The 11,110-nt window shown below is 34.7% G+C and overlaps 1 long non-coding RNA gene across 6 annotated transcripts in view; it reads right to left on the bottom strand.

Annotated features, from left to right (window-relative positions):
- The window catches only part of LOC119042703 (uncharacterized), a 221,064-nt gene that overhangs the window by 170,797 nt on the left and 39,157 nt on the right, over positions 1–11,110 (bottom strand). Inside the window, exon 3 of one of the 6 annotated variants that reach the window (XR_008392501.1) lies at positions 7,729–7,781. The exons of the other annotated variants lie outside the window; for them this stretch is intronic. This is a non-coding gene — a long non-coding RNA (uncharacterized LOC119042703). The remainder of the gene's footprint in view (positions 1–7,728; positions 7,782–11,110) is intronic. 6 annotated transcript variants of the gene reach the window in all.

Genomic DNA, 11,110 nt, shown 5'->3' with positions numbered 1-11,110 from the left:
TCAAATTCTAAGTGTTAAATTTCCTTGATCCTAACCTTTTTTGCTCTGCTCTGCTCTCTATCATCTTTTCCTACTTGCCATCACCAAAAATAGATGGGGTTCAAACTTCTTTCTAGACACAGGTGACTTAAATTCTAGTTTCTTACACAAAGCTCACCTCTGAGTTCCGGATTTGTGTTTCCCACTCAAAATTTCCACCTAGCTGTCTCAAAAGCATGCCAAAATGAAAAAAAGTTTTACCTTCTCTTTACCTCACCCCAAATTTGATTCTTTTCTACTATTTTTTATCAGTAAAGGGCCTCTCCATCTTTCCATTAGCCCCTCCTCAATTTCTCTGTTTCCCTCACATCTCATAGTCAAGTTCTGACTTTTTTCCTCTTAAGTCTCATCAGCATTCCTCCATGCATCTCCAGCTCTACCACCCATTGTTCATGTTGGCTAATGCAATGATGTCTTAATTAGTTTTCCATGTTCCTTGATGTGCCCTATTCTTTACACTACAATCAGAAAGAGGTTTTTTTTTTAAGATGAATTTGATTGCATCATGCCCCCTTTAAAGCCATTGAATATCTCAGTTCAAGTCCACTCTGGGTCTGGCTGACTACACCCTGCTCTTTCCTAGCCACAGTTACCTTCACTAGACTCCAGCTCCTCAGGACAACCTGCTCCCTCCTATGTAAGAGCACATCATCATATTCTTTCCTCTGACTAGATTCATCTTCTCTTCCTTTCCTTGCGTGATTAACTCTTAATTATTCATTATTTTAATTTAAGCTTTATTATATTTTTTCCTTTGCCATTTAGTCCCCTATGTCCCCATCTCCCAGCAATCACCACACTGTTGTCCATGTCCATGAGTCCTTTTTCCTTTTGCTCAACCCCTCCACCACCTAACCTGCCACCCAATAGCTGTCATCTCCTCTCCATCTGTGAGCCTGTCTGTGTTTTACTTGTTAGTTCAGTTTGATTCCACATATGCGTGAAATCATAAGGTATTTCTCTTTCTCTGATGAACTAATTTCATTTACCATAATGTTCTCCAGGTCCATCCATACTGTCATAAAGGGTAAAATTTTCTTCTTTTTTATGGCCGAGTAGTATTCCACTATGTAAAAATCCCATAGTTGTTTTATCCACTCATCTACTGATGAACACTTGGACTGCTTACATATCTTGGTGACTGTAAACAACACTGTGATGGACATAGGGATGCTTATGTTCTTTCAAGTTAGTGTTTTGGGTTCCTTTGGATATGTTCCCAGAAGTGAGGTTACTGGGTCAAAAGGCAGATTCATTTTTAATTTTTGAGGTATGTCCACACTGCTTTCCACATTGGCTGCACCAGTCTGCATTCCCACCAACAGTGCAAAAGCCTTCCCCTTTCTCCATGAACTCACCAGCACCTTGTTATTTGTTGCTTTACTGATGATAGCCATTCTGACAGGTGTGAGATGATATTTCATGTAGGATTTTTTATTGCTGTTTAAGTACAGTTGTTTTCATTTCCTACCATCACCTTCCCTCACCCCACCTACCCCCACCTCCCACCCTCAGTCCTACCCTTTTTTGGCTTTGGCCATTGGTCCCTTATACGTGTTCCTTGATGACTCTTCCCCTACTTTCCCCCAGTATCCGTCTCTCCCCTCCCTTCTGGTTATTGCCAGTTTGTTCTTTATTTCAATGTCTGTGGTTATATTTACTTGCTTGTTTGTTTTGTTGATTAGGTTCCACTTATAAGTGAGATCATATGGTATTTGTCTTTTACCACCTGGCTTACTTCACTTAACATAATGCTCTCCAGTTTCACCCATGCTGTCCTGGTGGCTTTAATTTGCATATATCTGATGATTGGTGGTGTTGAGCATCTTTTCATATGTCTATAGACCCTCTGTATATCCTCTTTGGAGAAGTGTTTATTTAGGTCCTTTGCCCATTTTTTAACTGGGTTGTTTGGTATTTTGGGTGTTGAATTTTTTAAGTTATTTGTAAATTTTTCCTGTTAACCCCTTACCAGATGTATTGGTGAATATGTTCTCCCATTCTGTGGTTTTTCTTTTTATTTTGTTGATAATTTCATCTGCTGTTCAAAAACTTTTTAGTTTTATGTAGTCCCATTTTTATTTTTTCTTCTGTGTCCCTTGCCTGGGGAGATATATCTGATATAAAATTTCTACAAGCAATATCTGAGATTTTGCTGTCTAAGTTTTCTTGTACAATTTTTATGGTTGTAGGTCTAACGTTTGCAGATGACATGATACTGTACATAGAGAACCACAAATATTCACCAAGAAACTACTAAAACTGATGAATAAATTCAACAAAATAACAGGATACAAAATTAATATCCATAAATCAGTTGCATTTTTATATGCCAGTAATAAACTAACAGAAAGGGAAATTAAGAAAACAATCCCATTCACAATTGCTTCAAAAAGAATAAAATACCTAGGAATAAACCTAAACAAGGATGTAAAAGACATGTACTCAGGAAATTATAAGACACTGAAGAAAGAAATCAAATGGATACAAATAAGTGGAACCACATTTCGATTCATAGATAGGAAGAATTAACATCATTAAAATGTCCAAACTACCCAAAGCAATCTATACATGCAATGTATTTCTTATCAAGATTCCAATGACATATTTCACTGAAGTAGAACTAATATTTCAAAAATTTATATGGAACCACAAAAGCCCTGCATAACAACAGTGATCCTGAAGAACAAAGTTGGAAGAATCATGCTACCTAATATCAAACTATACTACAATGTTGTAGTAATCAAAACAACCTGGTACTTGCATAAAAACAGACACATAGATCAAGGAACAGATTAGAGAGCCCAGAAATAAATCCGCAACTTTATAGTCAATTAATATTTGATAGAGGAAGCAAACAAATACAATAGACTAAAGGTAGTTTCTTCAATAAATGGTGTTGGGAAAATTGGACAGATGCATGCAGAAAAATGAACTAGATAATGTTCCTACACCATATATAAGAATAAACTCAAAATGGATCAAAGACTTAAACATTACACCTGAAACCATAAAAATCATAAGAGAAAATATAACCAACAAAATTACAGATATTCTTCCTAGAAATTTTTTATCAGATATATCTCCCCAGGCAAAGAATACAAAAGAAAAAATGGGAGTACATCAAACTAAAAAGTTTTGCATAACAAAAGAAAACATCTTCCAAATAAAAAGAGAAACCACAGAATGGGAGAACATATTCACCAATACATCTCATAAGGGGTTAACATGAAAAATTTATAAATAACTTAAAAAAATTCAACACCAAAAATACCAAACAACCCAATTAAAACATGGGCAACGGACCTAAATAGATACTTCTCCAAAGGGGGTATACAGAGGGTCTATAGACATATAAAAAGATGCTCAACATCACTAATCATCAGAAGAATGCAAATTAAAACCACCCTGAAATTTCATCTCACACCTGTCAGAATGGCTATCATCAGTAAAGCAACAAATAACAAGGTGCTGGTGAGTTCATGGAGAAAGGGGAAGGCTTTTGCACTGTTGGTGGGAATGCAGACTGGTGCAGCCAATGTGGAAAGCAGTGTGGACATACCTCAAAAATTAAAAATGAATCTGCCTTTTGACCCAGTCACCTCACTTCTGGGAACATATCCAAAGGAACCCAAAACACTAACTTGAAAGAACATAAGCATCCCTATGTCCATCACAGTGTTGTTTACAGTCACCAAGATATGTAAGCAGTCCAAGTGTTCATCAGTAGATGAGTGGATAAAACAACTATGGGATTTTTACATAGTGGAATACTACTCGGCCATAAAAAAGAAGAAAATTTTACCCTTTATGACAGTATGGATGGACCTGGAGAACATTATGGTAAATGAAATTAGTTCATCAGAGAAAGAGAAATACCTTATGATTTCACTCATATGTGGAATCAAACTGAACTAACAAGTAAAACACAGACAGGCTCACAGATGGAGAGGAGATGACAGCTATTGGGTGGCAGGTTAGGTGGTGGAGGGGTTGAGCAAAAGGAAAAAGGACTCATGGACATGGACAACAGTGTGGTGATTGCTGGGGGTAGGGTGGGGGCATATGGGGACTAAATGGTAATGGAAATAAGTACAATAAAGTTTTAATTAAAAAATAAAATATAATAAAAGTTATTTTCTTCTTTTTGATGTATAACTTGATTGCATTATACAGAGAATATAGCCAAATTTATTTTAATCCTTTGAAATTAATTTAGACTTCTTTTTTATAGCACTGTGCATGATATTTATGTAAATGTTCCTTATAGTAAGGAAAATAACAATATTCCCAAATTATTGAGTAGAGTTTTCATTATATGTCCATTAAATTCAGCTTGTTAATTGTGTTGTTAAATCTTTTTATTTGTACTAAATATTTATTGCCTGACCTATTAATCTCTAACTAAGTTATATGAATATCTCCAAACCTGATAATAAAGTTGCCTATATCTCCCTATATTTATAACAATTTTGTTTTATGGCTATTTGTTTGTGGCTATTTTATTACAATCATAAATATTTAGAATTGTATCCCCTCCTAGGCAATTTAAACTTAAATCAAGATCTAATGACCCTGATATTAATATTACTATGTCAAATTCTGTTGTTGTTATTTTCATAGCACACATTTTCTATATTCTTATTTTTTGACACATTTTGCAAAAGGAACATAATTTGGTATTTTTAAATACCACCTGGAAATTTTGTTTATCTAGAAAACTTATTTCTTATGATTATTAATATATTTCAATTTACTTTCAGCACTTTATTTTATAGTTTCTAATAATCTGTTTTATGTATCATTTGTTTATTTTTTTCTCCTTTTTTATTTTATAGATTGATATATATGACACACATAGGTACAGGGGTAAGTGTAAGTAACTTTGAGTTGTCCATACGGAAGAATACAAATAAATACATAAATAATAATACAAGAATAGACTCTGCATTTTGTGTACTCACAAGTGTAAACCTACTTTTGCCTATCCTTGTATATACCCATTTAAAATAATGTCTACATTTAATTCAAGATATCTACTCATCTCATTAACAAGACAAAGACCTTGGGATGCTTTTTTATCATTCCCTATCTGGCTTACTGCTCAAGTTTTCTACATTACCTTATAATATTAATTTTACCCCAATAATTTAGACAGTTTCACTATTGTTCCATAACCAATGTTGGTTAGACTTTTCCGCATGCTTCCAGGTCACTTGCTCACTACTTTCCTCTGGGATAATTTTCATTCTTTCTGAAGTTGATTTTTTAGAAGTTCTTTAAGGAAGAATCTGGGGTAGTAAGTTCTTTCAGTTTTTGTTTTCAAAACGAGTATTCTTTCTTTTTTCATTTGCATTTTTTATTGCATGTTTTTTCCAGTACCATTTATTCCTCTTATCCCACCCTTTCCACTTCCCAATCACCACACTGTTGCCCATGTTGATGAGTCCTGTTTCCTTTTTGCTCAATCTTTCTACCCCCTCACTGACACCCTAACAGCTGTCATACTGCTCTCCATCTATGAGCCTGTCTCTGTTTTGCTTGTTTGTTCAGTTTGTTCATTTGATGCGTATATAAGTGAAATCATATGGTATTTGTCTTTCTCTGACTGGCTTACTTCACTTGGCATAATATTTTCCAGGTCCATTTATACTGTTGCAAAGGTAAAACTTTCATTCTTGATCTTGAGAGATGATGCTGTTATGTACGGAAATCTAGACTGACATTTATTTTTCCATTCCTCTAAAGAGATCATGCTACTACCCTCTGGTGTATATCTTTGGTTTCACTTATTTCAATAAGTTCCAGAAAATTTTCAGTTTCTAACTCTTCTTATTTTTCCCTCTTTTATATTCTATTTTCCTGATCATTTTATATTCTGCATCTGATCCCTATATTTGCATAAGGAGTCTGAGAATTAAAATAAGTCACTTGTGGCTTCTGCCTATTCTCCCCCATAGAAACATGTGTCCTTATGGTGTGGTAGTTTACCTTTATTGTGAGATAATGTTTGGCCAAATGTAATAATAAGTGGAAATTCCTAGGGAACAGAATTGAAGGTGATTTTCTCCACAAGAGATTTTTCTTAAAATATGTTGGATGCCACTTGCCTGGAAATTTTTTGCATGATGCCTTAGCCTGGGGGTTCCTTGAGTCTGGGGTAGTGTGAGAAAGAACCCAGATCCACATGAGACCAAGCTTGTGACTGCTTATTCCCAAATGAGATCATTTTTCCTTTTGTAAAAGAACACAGTTGGAGGTATTCTTACTTTCCCTTGAAGGCAGTCAGGCTTTTTTCACCCACCATTTCTCTAAAGCTGCAGTTCTTTGCAATGTCTTGGCTGTGTGTAAGAGGCTTGAATTCAGCTATGGGACTTTGCAAGAACGCCCAATGCCCAGTGTCTCATTCTCCTAAGTGGCCACATTAATCTCCAGAATTAGGTTGCCATTATTGGCATTTGTCTCCAAACTGTGGCACATTGGCTTCTCTGTTTGCCTTTAACCAGCTGATTTCACTTCATTTATGTTTTTTTCCCCTATCCCTTAAAGTGTTCTGGGATGTATATGGGCATGTGCATGTGTATGTGTGTGTTTGTGGTCAGCAACAAGTATTTTTGTCACTTATTTATTATGGGGACATTTTAGAAAATGTGGCTTATCCCTCTTCCACTATCATATCTTTTCACAAAACTCAGCTCTTCTTATAAAATTAGATTCTCCACAGGTTCTAGGTGATCTTCTGTGCAATGACTGAGGCTGAGTTAACGCTGAATATGATAGGAATTGCTTGTGTTTAAAGCAGAGATTGGGTTCAGATAATTGCTAAAACTTTTGTTTGCTTTAATTTCCTCTCTCTTTTTGCCTTCAGTGAAGAGCGTTGGGTGAGTCACAACCTACTGTAATTGCTGGTATGCCCATGAACCCTCTTGCTTTATGTTATTTCATTATTTTCCTTCTCATTGTTCATCACAGACACAATGCTTTCTATACCAAGGCATAAGCTCTAATGTGTTTATTTAATGTCCTTGGATACAAATGTATTTTCAAAAGATCACAATAAATGTGATCTTAAATGACATAAATGATTTTATGCTAAGAATTCTTTTTTTGTTTTTCAATGCTATATTTTCAAGATGCTTCCAAGTTATTAAATTTTATTTTTCACTATGGCATAAAATGCAACCATATGTTTTCATCAAATATATTTTTACCTGTTCACTAACTGATGGATACCTGGGTTTTTTCCAACTCCTCCTACTACAAATACTGCACATACCCCATATAAACCTGTGTAAGCTTTTCAGATTCATAGAGTATATGCATACTTGTCTTTAATAAATGCTCCAGAAACCTCTTCAGGATAAATGGACTTGATTCTTCTCTCTACAAGGAATGGGAATGCCTATGATGTACTGTTTCATAACTAGATGAAGGAAAATGAACCAGGTTTGGACCAAGTAGTAGCAGTAAGATTGGTTATTTTTTAAGAAAAATACTATAGATATATTGTGAAAGTAGATCCCAAGATTTTCTAATCGAATCAACATGGTATATAAAAATAGGGGAGTTTAGCAAGCTCTGAGTAACTGAAACTTATCTGGAATTGGAATCAACAGAGATAAAAAAAGGATTAGCATAAGGACTAGATTTAGGAAGTAAAATGAGGTTGGAGATAAAGAGATAAATTACCAAAGCATTTGAGTAAGATCCACCAATGAGATGAGAAGGTAGCGTGTACCACCCTGGAAGACAAAAGAACAAAAAGTATCATGGAGGAAGGAGGAATACATTTTCTCACATTTGGAAAACCAAGTAAGACACTGATGACAATAGATGACTGAAACCAGCAAGGAGGCCATCAGTGACTTGGGGGAGGATATTTGCAAAGTATGGCAAGCATCTATATTGAAATAGGTTAGACTTAGAGTAAAAATGGAAGTGAATATACATAATCTTTGAAAGTTTTGTTTTTAAATAGAAGTCTATGGGCATAAAGAGAAAAGAGTTTGTTTGTTTGTTTGTTTGTTTGTTTGTTTTTCAGGTAGGAAAACTCATAACATATTCATGTGATGATGGAATTTGCCCAGGAAAGAGAAATACTGAGACATAGGAGGGAGGAAGGAATGGCTGGAACAATATTTTAGCAATATGATGCCCATAAGGGGACTTTGGCCTTAAATGAGGGTATAAAGAGTTTACCTGTATAGCAAGCAGAGTATTTCATTAAAAATTTTGGAATGTGGTTAGAAGCAACTAAGGGAATATGTAAACATATTTGTTAGATTAATTCAAGGCTGATAGTGAGGAGGGGACACTTGTTTGGGTATCAGGAGTAAAGAGAAAGTGTAAAACAATCATCCAGTTGAACAACAAGCAAATGGACCAGAGAAAAATAGCATAAATTCCAGAAGCACCAAGGGTCCCCTTGAGGTTCATGACCTTCAATTAATTTAACAAGAGATCAGTGTGGTGGTTGGATTTTCTCCAGCCAAATATAGGTTGAATTGATGCAGGCAAAGATTAGGCAGAAAGAACTAGTTAACCTGTGGTTTTGACAGATGAGTGTCGTGAGGCAAAAGAGGGGCAAGGGAGCTCCAATGTATTCAAGGACATGGTGACTCTGATCGGCCATGGAATTTATGCTGGGTAATGAGGAAAGAGAGGGCTTCAGTAAACAAAGGAACAATAAAAACTTGATCAATAGAGTATGGTATGTGGTGGACACAGATTTAGATTAAGGTGGAATGGCTTTTGTTGGTAGTTACAAAGCTAGACCCTTACTTTGAGCTGTAAGACTTCTGTAAGGTGGATATCAAGATCAGTGGAATGTGTGTGAGACTCATCCTGAACTCCTTAATCGCAGAGTCAATCTTGTTTGCAGTTCTCTGGACCCTCCTAACATCTGAGGTCCCCATTTGGAGAATAGACCTATTCTTGAGAGCTTGACAGAACCTGAATACATGGACCTTTTTTCTTGGGCAAGTCTTTGATTATCATTTAAAAAAAATTTAATGATTGTTTGTCTACTCTATTTTTCTATTACTTCTTCTGACTCTTTTAACATTTTATGTTTCTTTTCAGAAATTCACTCTTTCAATTAGTTTTAAAATGTACTCCTCCTACTATTCTTTTTTAATTTTTAAATTAGTTATATCTGCTATTATTTTTCATTTTTTCTTTACATTATTTTCAAATTTTCTTTTGCCAGTCTTGTCTTTTTACTAACATTTCAAAGAAGCAAATTTTGTTGTTATTTATATTATCAAATTTTCCCTGAATTCTACTGATTTTGGATATTTTTCCTCTTCATATTTTTTGGGTTGAATATTCATTTTTCTAGTTTTTTATTGAATGCTGATTTTTGTGTTTTACTCATATAATTTTCTTTTTTAAAATAAATGTGGCACAGTAATTTTTCCTGAGATTGTTAGCAGTTTCCCACAAAATTTGACATGTTGTACTCTTATTTAGTTCTAAGTATTTCCCACCCTTAATGCTCTTTAACACAAATGTTCTTTAATGTATTTTTGTCTGTTTCTTCATATATGAGGTTTTAAAACTATTATTGACTTATGGATAAAGAATTATGTCTAGAGCAAGTTTAGAATTCACTGAGGTTTTCTCCATAGTCAAGATCAGGGTGTACTACAATGACTGTTTCATGTGTCTTTGACAGCATGTGCATTCTATCTATTGGGTTGTGTGTATGCCTACTGTCACTGCTATCTATTTTGTCAAGTGGTCATATTATCAGTAAAAGGCGAAAGATTTATACGATCTGAAGAGAAACCAGAGTATAAGTGGTCATATTATCAGGAATGTCCCCATTATGTTCTTTATAACCATTTTGCCTTAAATTTTGTTTTTGTTTTGCCTAGTAACAAAATCACCATCTTAAATTTCCTATGTGTTTATGTTTGATACCATATATTTCTTATATTTTTTGCTTTTAAAAGTTCACTGTATGTTTTTAATATGTCTCTTTATGACAACTAATTGCTGGATCTATTCATTTATTTTTTCTCTTCATCCACCAAAAGTGAGAATTCCTGTCCTTTGGTTGATACCTTCCATTTTGTTTTACTTATTAAACTTTATTTTTTCTTTTTTCTCCTTATTATGCCTAATTAGGTAAGTTTCTTTTCTAGTGTCTTAAAAAGTAATTTATTCTACCTTTCATCTTCTTATATCCTTTTACTCTATTAAGACCTATGATTGTATTTTTCCTACTAATTTATTAGTTATTGAGTCTATTGTTTCTATATCTCTTCCTGGAACAAACCAGTATTCACCTACTGTGCATGGTCTTTTTTTCTAATAATCGTTGAACTGTTCTTCCACCTGTCTATTGGACTCCCCAACATAATACTGTCACCAGGACTTAGTTTCAGATTCTTTTTCTTTTTTGTTGTTACTACTGTTGTTGTTGATGCTTCAGTTTTAGTCACTGCTTACTGAGAAATCAGTAATTAGAAAATAAAATGTTCTACTGCCTTTACTTATTCTTGCTCCTATATATCAGAGTGCACTCCTAAATTTATTTCTTTCCTTAATGGTCCATGTACTTTAAACATGTTTTCAAAGCAGAATTTTTGTGGTAAACTTCTGGGAATATATCTGAAGGAACCCAAAACACTAATTTGAAAAAACATAAACACCCCTAAGTTCATTGCAGCCTTATTTACATTCGCTGAGATATAGAAGCAGCCCAAGTGTCCATCAGTAGATGAGTGGATAAAACAACTATGGGGCATTTACACAATAGAATACTACTCATTGGTAAAAAAAGAAGAACATTTTACCCTTTGCCAAAGCATGGATGGACCCAGAGAACATTATGTTAAGTGAAACAAATCAGTCAGAGAAAGACGAACACCATATAATTTCACTCATATGTGGAATCTAATAAACAAACTGAACTATGGAGCAAAATAGGAACAGACTCATAGCAGGATGACAGCTATAGGGGTGGGGGTGCAGATTGGAGTAGAGGGATGGGGCAAAAAGCAAAAAGAACTCATGGAAATGGACAATAATGTGGTGCCTGCAGGGGTGGGAGTTGGGGTATAAA

Source organism: Artibeus jamaicensis, unplaced genomic scaffold (genome assembly GCF_021234435.1).
Source record: "Artibeus jamaicensis isolate MK-2021 breed Jamaican fruit bat unplaced genomic scaffold, CSHL_Jam_final contig_559, whole genome shotgun sequence".
Classification (NCBI taxonomy): domain Eukaryota; kingdom Metazoa; phylum Chordata; class Mammalia; order Chiroptera; family Phyllostomidae; genus Artibeus; species Artibeus jamaicensis.
This window is presented reverse-complemented; position numbering and strand designations above follow the sequence as displayed.